The sequence below is a fragment of the Symphalangus syndactylus genome, chromosome 21, assembly GCF_028878055.3.
Source record: "Symphalangus syndactylus isolate Jambi chromosome 21, NHGRI_mSymSyn1-v2.1_pri, whole genome shotgun sequence".
Classification (NCBI taxonomy): Eukaryota; Metazoa; Chordata; class Mammalia; order Primates; family Hylobatidae; genus Symphalangus; species Symphalangus syndactylus.
In genome coordinates this window covers 6344109-6357062 of record NC_072443.2, presented here as the reverse complement: position 1 = coordinate 6357062, position 12954 = coordinate 6344109, and positions in this window count along the sequence as shown.

The following is a 12954-nucleotide window of genomic DNA, read 5'->3' as shown; positions in this document are numbered from 1 at the left end:
TTTAATTTGCCTAAAGGTATTCAGAAAGTGCAGAGCTGGAATTGGACAACAGTTCTTTTAATTTCAAATCCTAGATTCTTTTCCTTCAGTTAAGACGGTCTTGGGTGCCTTGAAATATTTATGTGTACCTAAACACTTTTCTTAAGCATTTCCAATGCTCTATACTGCATTTTCAAAAATTATTTACACAATTCATGAAAAAGAGTGTGCTAAGAAACAGTATACTTAATTCTAATCCTTTTTAAAAATTCTATACATTTTAAAGGAATGGACTTCTTTCATTTGACTTATGAAAACCCATTTCAGCCATCTTCAGTTTCACAGGATAGCAGAAAGCCAGGTAAGAGAAGCTATGACTAGAAAAAGAAATTTCAAATCTGCTTTAAAGAGGCAAGTTTGTGATTACTTTGCATACTGATGAAAAGAAGCATTTTTGATTTATCAAAGAGATGTGACCCATTTATTTTCTAATTTTTGAATTTTTTTACAGACTAATCTTTGCCAGTATACTAAGATCTTTTCATGGGCAAGGTCCTTGTCTTGTTTATTATTCTTGCCTTCATTGTTATATCACTAATATTTATGACTATCTCTGGTGTATTAGCAATTACTCAGGAAATGCTGTGGATAAATAAACTGGATTCTGAACATCTTTCAAAGTGTTATGTGACCACGATTTTCATGGGGTTTCTCTAACTACTGTAACTCATAGCCACCTCTTCCTTCTCTAAATTCTTAGTCTGAATCACATGTGTAATCATAAGTGTATGTTTTGTTCTAATTGTTGTATTATATTTCTATTTCCTAACAACCAAATTGTTAAATCCTTAAGTAAAAGGACCACATGTTATAATTGTTTTGGTTATTAGTTCATTGATTGAAACTCTAATTGGGAACATTTAGTAAGTCCTACTTGTTTCTGTCCAACCTTTTCTAACTTCCCCAGGCTAAGCTGATGGAATGATTGCTTACTAGCAACCAAATTGTTTAGTTCACAATTGAATTTCTGTCTTCTTGGTTAGATTTTTATCTCCTCAAAGGTAGATATCTTAGAGAGCACTTTGTTGATTGTAAAAGGCAAAAACAAACTGGAAACATTTTCAGAAAACAAAGAATGTATTACTAGGATGCTCACTTGGCCCAAAGGTAGCAATAATACTGGACTTCAGAAATAACTGGAAATAATACTGCTAATCCCTACAAAAAAATCTCCAAATATCAATTTATCTTATCTGGAACCATCTCTGAATTTCTTGCTCTCATTACATACCTCTTTTGTCAGTTTTCTAATCTACTGGGTAGAAATTTGTCCCTGGACACCTTTGGGGATTTAACCATTTCTGCCTGGCTTTACAGGGGTCCTTTGGGAAGGCAGCCAGAGGCACTGGGAAAAGGCCAGAGGGAAAAGGAAATCTCCAGCTGAACTTTCTAACAATTTGAACTGATCGAGAAGTCTCCTGACCAGGACTCGGGGGAGGGCATGAGTCTGGTGTGCAGACTCCAAAGGCTGGGAAAGAAGGAAAGCCATACTTGCTTTTGCAACTGGGAGGTGGGTAGCCTGCAGCAGATTCTCAGCCGTGCTTGCCCACTGCCTGGAAACAGTCTGGTGCTGTTGTAGGGGCATGGTGGGAGTGACACTGGCCCTTTGAATTGCATGGGAGTAGGGTGAGGCCTGTGACTGCTGGCTTTCCCCCACTTCCCTGACAACCCTGAATGACACAGTAGAGACAGCCATAATCCTCTTAGGAACATAACTCCATTGACCTGGGAACCTCATCCTCATCTCTCACAGCAGCCACAGCAAGACCCACCAAAGGAGAATCTGAGCTCAGACATACCTAGCCCAGGCCTTACCCAGTGGTCCTTCTCTAACCACCCTGATAACTGAAGACAAAGGGCATATACTCTTGGGAGTTCTAGAGTCCTGCACACCACCTGTTCCTCCCCATACTACAGTTGATGCTCTCTGGAAAGCACCAACTCCTGGCAGGGGGCCAACCAGCACAAAAATAGTACATTAAACCACCAAAGCTAAGAACCCTCACAGAGTCCGTTTTATCCCCCTGCCACCTCTACCAGAACAGGTGCTTGTATCCATGGCTGAGAGACCCACAGGCGGTTCACATCACAGGACTCTGTGCAGACAACCCCCAGTATCAGCTCAGAGAGTGGCTAGATCCAGAAGAGAGATAACAATCACTACAGCTTGGATCTCAGGAAACCACATCCATAGGAAAAGGGGGAGGGTACTACATCAAGGGAACACTCGTGGGACAAAAGAATTTGAACAATAGACTTCAGCCCTAGACCTTCCCTCTGACAGAGCCTACCCAAATGAAAAGTAATCAGAAAAACAACTCTGGTAATATGACAAAGCAAGGTTCTCTAACAACCCTCAAAAATAACACTAGCTCACTAGCAATGGACCCAAACCAAGAAGAAATCCCTGATATACCTGAAAAAGAATTCAGGAGGTTACTTATTAAACTAATCAGGAAGGCACCAGAGAAAGGTGAAGCCCAATGTAGGGAAATCCAAAAAAAATGATACAAGAAGTGAAGGGAGAAATATTAAATGAAATAGATAGCATTAATGAAAAACAATCAAAACCTCAGGAATAAATGGACACACTTTTAGAAATGCAAAATGCTCTGGAAAGTGTCAGCAATAGACTAGAACAAGTAGAAGAAAGAAATTCAGAGCTTGACGATAAGGTCTTGAAATTAACGAAATCCAGTGAAGACAAAGAAGAATAAGAAAATATAAACAAAGAGTACAAGAAGTCTGGGATTATGTTTAGCAACGAAACCTAAGAATAATTGGTGTTCCTGAGAAAGAAGAGATATCTAAATATTCTAAGATATATTTGGAGGAATAATTGAAGAAAACTTTCCCAGCTGTGTTAGAGAACTAGACATCCAAATACAAGAAGCTCAAAGAACACCTGGGAAATTTATCACAAAAAGATCATCACCTAGGCACATTGTCATCATGTTATCTAAAGTTAAGATGAAGGAAAGAATCTTAAGAGCTATGAGGCAAAAGCACCGGGTAAACTATAAAGCAAAACCTGTCAGTTTAACAGCAGATTTCTCAGCAGAAACCCTACAAGCTAGAAGGGATTGGGGCCCTATCTTCAGCCTCCTCAAACAAAAAAATTACCAGTCAAGAATTTTGCAGCCAGCAAAATTAAGCATCATAAACGAAGGAAAGAATACAGTATTTTTCAGACAAACAAATGCTGAGAGAATTTGCCACTACCAAGCCAGCACTACAAGAACTGCTAAAAGGAGCTCTAAATCTTGAAACAAATCCTGGAAACACATCAAAACAGAAAGTTTTTAAAGCATACAATCTCATAGGAGCTATCAAACAAAAATACAATTTGAAAACAAAAAACCAAGGTATACGGGCAACAAATAGCATGATGAGTGGAATGGTACCTCACATCTCAATAATAACATTGATTGTAAATGGCCTAAATGCTCCACTTAAAAGATACAGAATTGCAGAATGGATAAGAATCTACCAACCACTATCTTCTGCCTTCAAAGACACACCTAACACATAAGGACTCACATAAACTTAAGGTAAAGGGATGGAAAAAGACATTCCATGCAAATAGACACCAAAAAGAGCAGGGGTAGCTATTCTTACATCAGACAAAACAAACTTTAAAGCAACAGCAGTTAAAAAAGACAAAGAGGGACATTATATAATGATAAATGGCCTTGTCCAACAGGAAAATATCACAATCCTAAATATATATGCATGTAACACTAGAGCTCCCAAATTTATAAAACAATTACTAATAGATCTAATAAATGAGATAGAAAGCAACACTATAAGAATGGGGGCCTTCAGTACTCCACTGACAGCCCTAGACAGGTCATCAAGACAGAAAGTCAACAAAGAAACAATTTGTTCTTTAAACTATCCCTGGAACAAAAGGACCTAACAGATATATACAGAACATTCTACCCAACAACAGCAGAATATACATTCTATTCAACAGCACATGGAACTTCCTCCAAGATAAACCATATGACAGGCCACAAAATGGGTCTCAATAAATTCAAGAAAAGTCAAATTATGTCAAGCGCTCTCTCAGACCACAGTGGAATAAAACTGCAAATCAACTCCAAAATGAAACTTCAAACCATGCAAATACATGCAAATTAAATAATCTTCTCCTGAATGATCACTGGATCAAAAATGAAATCACGATGGAAATTAAAAAATTATTTGAACTGAACAATAGTGACTAAACCTATAAAAATCTCTGGGATATAGCAAAGGTGGTATTAAGCGGAAAGTTCATATCCCTAAATGCCTACATCAAAAAGTCTGAAAGAGCACAAACAGACAAACTAAGGTCACACTTCAAGTAACTATAGAAACATGAACAAACCAAACCCAAACCCAGCAGAAGAAAATAATAACCAACATCAGAGCAGAATTAAATGAAATTAAAACGACAACAAAAAATTTAAAAGATAAATGAAACAAAAAGTTGGTTCCTTGAAAAGATAAATAAAATTGATAGACCACTAGTAAGACTAACCAAGCAAAGAAGAGAGAAAATCCAAATAAGCTCAATTCGAAATGAAATGGGAGATATTACAACTGACACCACAGAAATACAAAAGATCATTCAAGGCTACTGTGAACACCTTTATGCACATAAACTAGAAAACCTAGAGCGATAGATACATTCTTGGAAAGATACAACCTTCCTAGCTTAAATCAGGAAGAATTAGATACTCTGAACAGACCAAACACAAACAGCAAGATTGAAATCGTAATAAAAATTACCAAAAAAAAAAGTCTGAGACCAGACAGATTTACAGAAGAATTCTACCAGACATTCAAAGAAGAATTTGTACCAATCCTATTGACACTATCCCATAAGACAGAAAAAGAGGGAACCCTCTCTAAATCATTCTGTGTAGTCAGTATCACTCTAATATGAAAATCAGGAAAGGACATAACTAAAAAAGAAAACTACGGACAAATAACCCTGATGAATATAGAAGCTAAAATCTTTAACAAAATACGAGCTAGCTGAATCCAACAACATATCAAAAATGTAATCCACTATGTTCAAGTGGGTTTCATACCAGGGATGGAGGGATGGCTTAACATACACAAGTCAATAAATGTGATACACCATATAAACAATCAAAAACAAAAATCTCATGATCATCTAAATAGTTGCAGAAAAAGCATTCGACAAAATCCAGCATTGCTTTATGATCAAACCAGAGCCAACATAATATTGAATGGGGAATAGTTGAGACCATTCCCTCTGGAAAATGGAACAAGGTAAGGATGCCTGCTCTCACCTCTCCTCTTCAACATAGTACTTGAAGTCCTAGCTAGAGTAATCAGACAAGAGAAAGAAAGGGCATCCAGATCAGAAAAGTGGAAGTCAAACTGTTGCTGTTTGCTGATGATATGATTGTTTACCTAAAAACCCTAAAGACTGCTCCAGAAAGCTCCTAGAACCAATAAAAGAATTCAGCAAAATTTCTAGATACAAAATTAATGTACACAAATCAGTAGCTGTTCTATACACCAATAGTGACCAAACTGAGAATCAAATCAAGAACTCAACCCCTTTTACAATAGCTGCAAAAAAAATACTTATGAATATACCCAATCAGGGAGGGGAAAGACCTCTACAAGAAAAACTACAAAACACTGCTGAAAGAAATCATAGATGACACAAACAAATGGAAACACATCCCATGCTCATGAATGGGTAGAATCAATATTGTGAAAATGATCATACTGCCAAAAGCAATCTACAAATTCAGTGCAATTCCCATCAAAATACCATCATCATTCTTCAGAGAATTAGAAAAAACAATCCTAAAATTAATATGGAACCAAAAATGAACCTGCATAACCAAAGCAAGACTAAGCAAAAAGAGCAAATCTGGAAGCATCACATTACCCGATTTCAAACTATACTATAAGGCCATGGTCACCAAAACAGCATGGCACTGGTATAAAAATATGCATATAGACCAATGGAACAGAATAGAGAACCCAGAAATAAACCCAAGTACTTACAGCCAATGGAGCTTTGACAAAGCAAACAAAAACATAAAATGAGGGAAAGGACACTCTTTTCAACAAATGGTGCTGCGATAATTGGCTAGCCACATGTAGGAGAATAAAACTGGATCCTCATCTCTCACCTTATACAAAAATCAACTCAAGATGGATTAAGGACTTAAATCTAAGACCTGAAACTATAAAAATTCTAGAAGATAACTTTGGAAAAACCCTTCTAGTCATTGGTTTAGGCAAGGATTTCATGATCAAGAACCTTCATATTCTAATGGGGAGTTTTAACTATCTTTACTTTGGAAAATAGAATAAAAAAATCTTCTCAAAAATCCTTGTAATATTTTCAAGATTTCAGAATTTAGCATGAATGAACATGAAAAGAATCTGAATTGTGTCCCTTTTGATTTTATTTTTTAATTTTAATTCCAAGTACAATCTTCTTCAGCCTGTGGTGTTCAAAAGCACTGCTATAGAATTGTCATTTCAAAAGTGTATCTTCTCCAAGAAAACAGTTTTAACTTATACGCATCTTTTTCTTTCCCCTGATGAGAATTCTAAGCAATGCCTTCTATACTAAGTTGATTGCATCCAGATTTTCTTTGCTGCCATGCACCATTTTACAGGCTCTGTGATTATCTGCAATTGTGAGCAGAAAATACCATTTTTCTGTGTGCTCCCTCAGGTTTTCACTTAGTTATGATGCTGAGGGCAGTGACCTTGAGTTCTCTTAGTCTGTGGCTATTGGCACAATCTCAATGCTTTCTTAACATACTTATTTTGTGTATATACATTTCATATAATATGTTATATATAACATGTTATATGCTGTGTAACACATAATTGTTCTACATAAGTACATAAAGTAGTATATGTTTACATATATATTTATTGCTAACTTAAAATGTTTGGCTTAGAAAAATGCCATTTCCTCATTGGTGGACCTCCTGCAGAGGGGGTCATGGCAGGCTTGGAGTTATCTCAAATGGTACATTTTTCCAATGTAAGGCCTGAAAATGGGAAAGCTATTTTTCTTTTAACATGTTGTAAGAATAGAGTTTATTAATCTGATAGTGCTACATTTGAATGCAAGTAACAAAAAAGGTGTTTAAGTGACTTCATCCAGTAGAGGTTATTTTTCACATATAACAAAATATCTAGAGGCAAGAAGTTCAGGGGCTCAATAAAGACACACACACACACACACACACATACACACACACTAGAAAACCTTGAATAGGATTGAACTGTTCACCTCAGCTCCGAGAGTGATAAATGCTTGCTGTGTAGCAGCTGTTCTTATGTATGGCTAACCTGGACTTATTGGAGAAGAAAAATTGTAATTTAACTGGGGGATGATAAGGCTAAGGAAAAGCTATTATAGACACAAAATTCACATTTATCAATAGCTAGAGGAATTAAGGACACAAGAAACTACTTAACTCAATCATTTCTTAGCATTCCCACTTGTTCGAACACTTTTTAAAAGTCACTCCTTAAAAAGTAAAAAGATATGTTTATCGGACACAGTAGAAAGAGGAATATTTAATGGGGCCAAGAGTCTATCCCTAGACATAAGTCTCGAGTACCAGATAGTCTCTCTAAAGAGGGAGTGGTTGGTGATAAGTGCAGTTTAAGTGTTACCCCTGGCCAGGCATGGTGGCTCACACCTGTAATCCCAGCACTGTGGGAGGCGTAGACAGGAGAATCCCTTGAGCCTAGGAATTTGACACCAGCCTGGGCAACATAGTGAGACCCCATATCTACAAAACTGTTTTTTTTCAATTAGCTGGGTGTGTGATCATGTACCTGTAGTCCCAGCTTCTTGGGAGGCTGAGGTAAGAGGATCGCTTCATCTCAGGAGTTCTAGGCTGCAGTAGCCATAATCATGCCACTGCACTCCAGCCTGGGAGACAGAACAAGATGCCATCTCAAAAAAAAAAAAAAAAGGGTTGCTTCTATGACATTTTTATTTCTGTATATCTGGGCTAGTCCATAGACACTAAAAGGGTAAGCTAGGTGAGGGGATCCAGTTTAGTAGAGATTCCCTGCTTATCAGTTCTTCATCCTGTGTCCTCTCTCATCCCATTGCACTTCCAGCAACTAGTCTGTAGCACCTCGGTCCATCTCCCCAAGGTTGTTAGAGCAAATACTTCACATTATATTTTTCTGCTTCATTTATTCTTTATACAGATTGATTAGAAGTCAGATTCTAATTATTACTTGCTCACCTATTTATCTTGCTTGTGAGACAATGTTTAGTAACCAAAATCCAAACCATTTTTGTTGTCAGATCCGCAATGTTTTTCTCATGGTGGCGCTTTCAGTCCATAAGAATGAAACTTTGTTTGCCTTTCCTTATTTCTCAGGAAGAACAAATCACAAAGATAACTTTAAGAAATTGCTTATGCATTCTTCAGGGGTGATGCTTTTTTAAGGTTTTTGGCATTGATACTATTGGTAAAATGTACTGGTTTATGTCTTAGTTTACATTTATCTTTGTTATTCATGGTATTAGCAAATTAAAATTTGTTGAGGCTGTGTATGAAAGACTGTTACCTTTATTTGTGCTTTCAGTGTGAAGAATATCTGGTCTTATCTAAAAAAAAATCCAGACAATATTAAGAAAATCAGATAAGTAATAAAGCTAGTCATTTAGGATTAGCTGGAATAAAGTGCCCTTTTAAGTCCAGGTTTGGGGGTCCAAACTGCTACCACCATGGAATAGTAAAAAATGCATGGAGGATTCAAAGACCATAGGTTGGGGCTGTGATGCTTGTATTAGCAATGAGAAGCTAACAGAAGAGAATGATAAGATTAACTTAATAAATTCCCACATTTATCTTAAAATCTTCATGTTACTGTGAAGTTCTCATAATTATTATTGTAATATATTTTATCTTATAATTATCAGATTTCTTTATTATTAGACCCTTCCCTTTTATTGTATATTTATTTCTATTTTTTCTATGATGAATAATGCCTAAATGAACGTATTCTTATAAATAGGTTTTTCTAATTTTATGTATGAATTTTTCTTTAGAGGACATTTCCAGAAGTCAAAGGGTTCAAGTGGTATAAACTTTGTTTTAATCCCTTTAAGTGCATTGCCAAATTCCCATTCAAAAAAGAACTTGCCTCCAGGAAAAAACATAATTTCACCATACCTTGTTTAGCATTGCACTCCATCATTTGTAATGGGTTTTGTGTATTTTACATTAGTTGAATCAAAGCAATGGATAAGTAGTAAATGTACTCAAATGGGAAGAGCATCTGCACATTTACGGCTTCTTAGATATTTCACAATTAAGAGATTCCATCTGCAAGGCCCTTGTTAAATGTCTGTTTGTTGTTTTCTATATTCCCCTGACAGTCAGCTGTGACCTAAGAGGTATTGCTCTATCATTTTGTGATTATGGTTTTCTTTGAAAATCTGATAAATAGTATCAACAGTTTCTTAGAATTATGGACACATTCAGACACAATACACACACACATAGAATTAAATACTATTTCAGGAAATTCATGTATTTCCTCATGTTTCTTCATTTGAATATCCTTAGCAAAGATGATCAGCTACGAGTAGGTTAAGAGTGAAGGAGAGTATGAAAGGAAACACCCCAGCTCTGAAGTGTCTGCAGATGAGACCAGGCCACGTGGGACTCAGCAGTGGAGATATTAAGATCATTAAATCAGTCTGAGGATTTTCCTGGATTTTCTGGCGGAGGCCAGGGTAACTAGAGAGAAGAGGAGCCACTGAAAATAAATACAGATCCTCAAATGTAGTCATACTCTGGACTTAGCACCAGAGTTAATTGATATGAAGCCATTCTTTGCTACATCTTTGACTCTCCAGTTTTCAGCCATAGGACAGTGTTTTAAATATAAAGGAGCTAGTTTTAAAGTTGTGGTGCTCACTTTGCAGTATCTGAGAAAGCCGACGAACTTCCTCACTCTTCCCTTGAAGCCCTAGTCCTCCATGCAGAAGTCATTATTTGGTGAAAGACATTAAACATCTACATCTACAATAATGACTTAGTTACATACTAATGAGATGATAATCTATTCTGTGTTTCCTATTCACACATTTTCTTTTCGTTATTTTTTTAATCTGCAAAAGTTTTAGAACATTCTAAATAGTTACATGCAGTATTTTCAAGTTAAAGGAAACATATGTCATAATAGTTTAGTGAGTGAATCAATCTTATTGTCTGAATGAGAAAAATCCCAGTCTACTATTTGGCTTAATAGCAAATAAAAGATGTTGCTTGAAATAATTGACTGAATATAAAAAAGAAAACTATATTTATGTTTCTGGTGTTTTACTATATAATGCGTATCTACATTCTTCACAACTGTGCTTTAAAACCAATATTATTATTGTATTAAATAAATTTAAGGGATACTTTCTATTTGCTAAAGTCACAATATTATCAAGTCAGTAACTTGACGTAGTGAAATTATTTATGTTGTTAACATCTTACTTCTAAAGTTGCTGGGGCAAAAACAGAGGAAAATGCATCAGACGTGGGCTGTAGTCAATTGAAAAAGCATTTTACAATCATAGTGTACTATAGATTTGGTGTACAAATATCTTATGATGTTTACTTCTTTCTTTTTTTTTTTTGACAGAGTTTCTCTCTGTTGCCCAGGCTGGAGTGCAGTGGCCTGATCTCAGCTCACTGCAACCTTGCAACCTCCACCTCCCAGGTTCAAGTGATTCTCCTGCCTCAGCCTCCCAAGTAACTGGGACTACAGGCATCTGTCACCATGCCTGGCTAACTTTTGTATTTTTTGTATAGATGAAGTTTCACCATGTTGGCCAGGCTGGTCTCAAAATTCTGGCCTCAAGTGATCCACCTGCCTTGGCCTCCCAAACTGCTGGTATTACAGGCATGAGCCACTGCACCTGGCCTGATATTTACTTCTTAAGTTCTTCTCAATCAGTGCCATACTTAGGTACAACTGTAATGAGATTTTGTATCTGTTTCTTCATCACAAAGTAAATGATTAGCAAACAGAAGAGGAAACAAGTAGTCCTGGGTACAATTAACAACAATTACATCAAAAGTGACAAATGGCAACCTGACAAACAGAATAGAGAGTAAAATTAAAAAGCAGAACAGAATTACTAATCTACACAATGAAACATTTGGATGCTTAAGTAATCATGCGAAATCATCAAGAAAATGTGTCTAGTATTCTCATTCTGAGGATGCAACAAAGAGCATAAAATGTTTTATAAACATTTTAACTCAATACAGATAAAATACAAAAAAATTGTGGCCATTACAGTACATATGCCTCAGGTATTTGGAAAATGTCACTTATGTAGAATATCACAGCATTCCTTATTGATAAAGTACTATTGTATTTATTTTTATTTTATTTATTTTTGTTTTGTTTTGGAGACAGAGTCTCACTCTGTCACCGAGGCTGGAGTGCAATGGTGCCATCTTGGCTCATTGCAGCCTCTGCCTCCCAGATTCAAGCAGTTCTCCTGCTGCAGCCTCTCAAGTAGCTGGGACTACAGGCGCACACCACCACAGCTGGCTAATTTTTGTATTTTTTTAGTAGCTATGTTGCCCAGGCAGGCCTTGAACTCCTAACCTCAAGCAATCTGCCTGCCTTGGCCTCCCAAAGTGCTAAGATTACAGGCGTCAGCTTCCACACCTGGCTTAAGTACTGTTGTATTTAAAACTAAAACTGTGTGTGATTTTACAAGAAAATTAAAGCTTGGAGAATAGTTAGCTGAATATTTGAGCCAATTATCAATCAATAGAACACAAAGTTGAGGACCTCTCCGTGGAAACCTTACAAGCAGAAGACATGGAGGGCCAGTATTCAATATTCTTAAAGAAAAAAAATTCCAACACAGAATTTCATATGCGCCCAAACTATGCTTCATAAGCAAAGGAAAAATAACATCCTTTTCAGACAAGCAAATGTTAAGGGAATTTGTTACAGACCTGCCTTACAAGAGTTCCTGAAGGAAGCACTAAATATGGAAATTAAAGACTGTTACCAGGCATCATAAAAACACACTGAAGTACACAGACCAGTGACACGATAAAGCAACCGCATAAACAAATCTGCAAAATAACCAGTTATCATCATGATGACAGGATCGAATCCACACATATCAAAACTAAACTTACATGTAAATGGGATAAATACCCCAGTTAAAAAACACGGAGTGGCAAGCTGGATAAAGAAACAAGACACATTCGTATGCTGTCTTCAAAAGACCCATCTCACATGCAATGACACACATAGGCTCAAAATAAAGGGTTAGAGGGAACTCCACCAAGCAAATGTAAAACACTAAAAAGCAAGGATTCCAATTCTAGTTCCTGACAAGACAGACACTAAACCAATGAAGATTAACAAAAAGGCAAAGAAGAATATTAGGATATTAGCTAGGAAAATTAAAGCTTGGAGAATAATTAGCTAAATATGTAAGCCAAATATTTGGTTCAATTCAACAAGAAGGTCTGAAATATCCTAAGTGTATATGCACCAAACACAGCATAAAGAGTTCAATTCAACAAGAAGACCTGAAATATCCTAAATCCCTATATGCACCAAACACAGGAGCAACATGATTAATAAAGAAAGTTCTTAGAGAACTTCAAAGAGACACAATAATAGTGGGAAACTGTAATACCCTTCTGACAATATTGGAAAGATCATCAAATAAGAAAATTAACAAAGATATTCAAGAGCTAAACTCAGCAATGGATCAAATGGACCTGATAGATATCTACAGAACTTTCCACCAGAAGCAACAGAATATAAATTCTTCTTATTGCCATATGGCACTTACTGTAAAATCAATCACACAATCAGAAGTAAAACACTCCTCAGCAAGTGAAATCG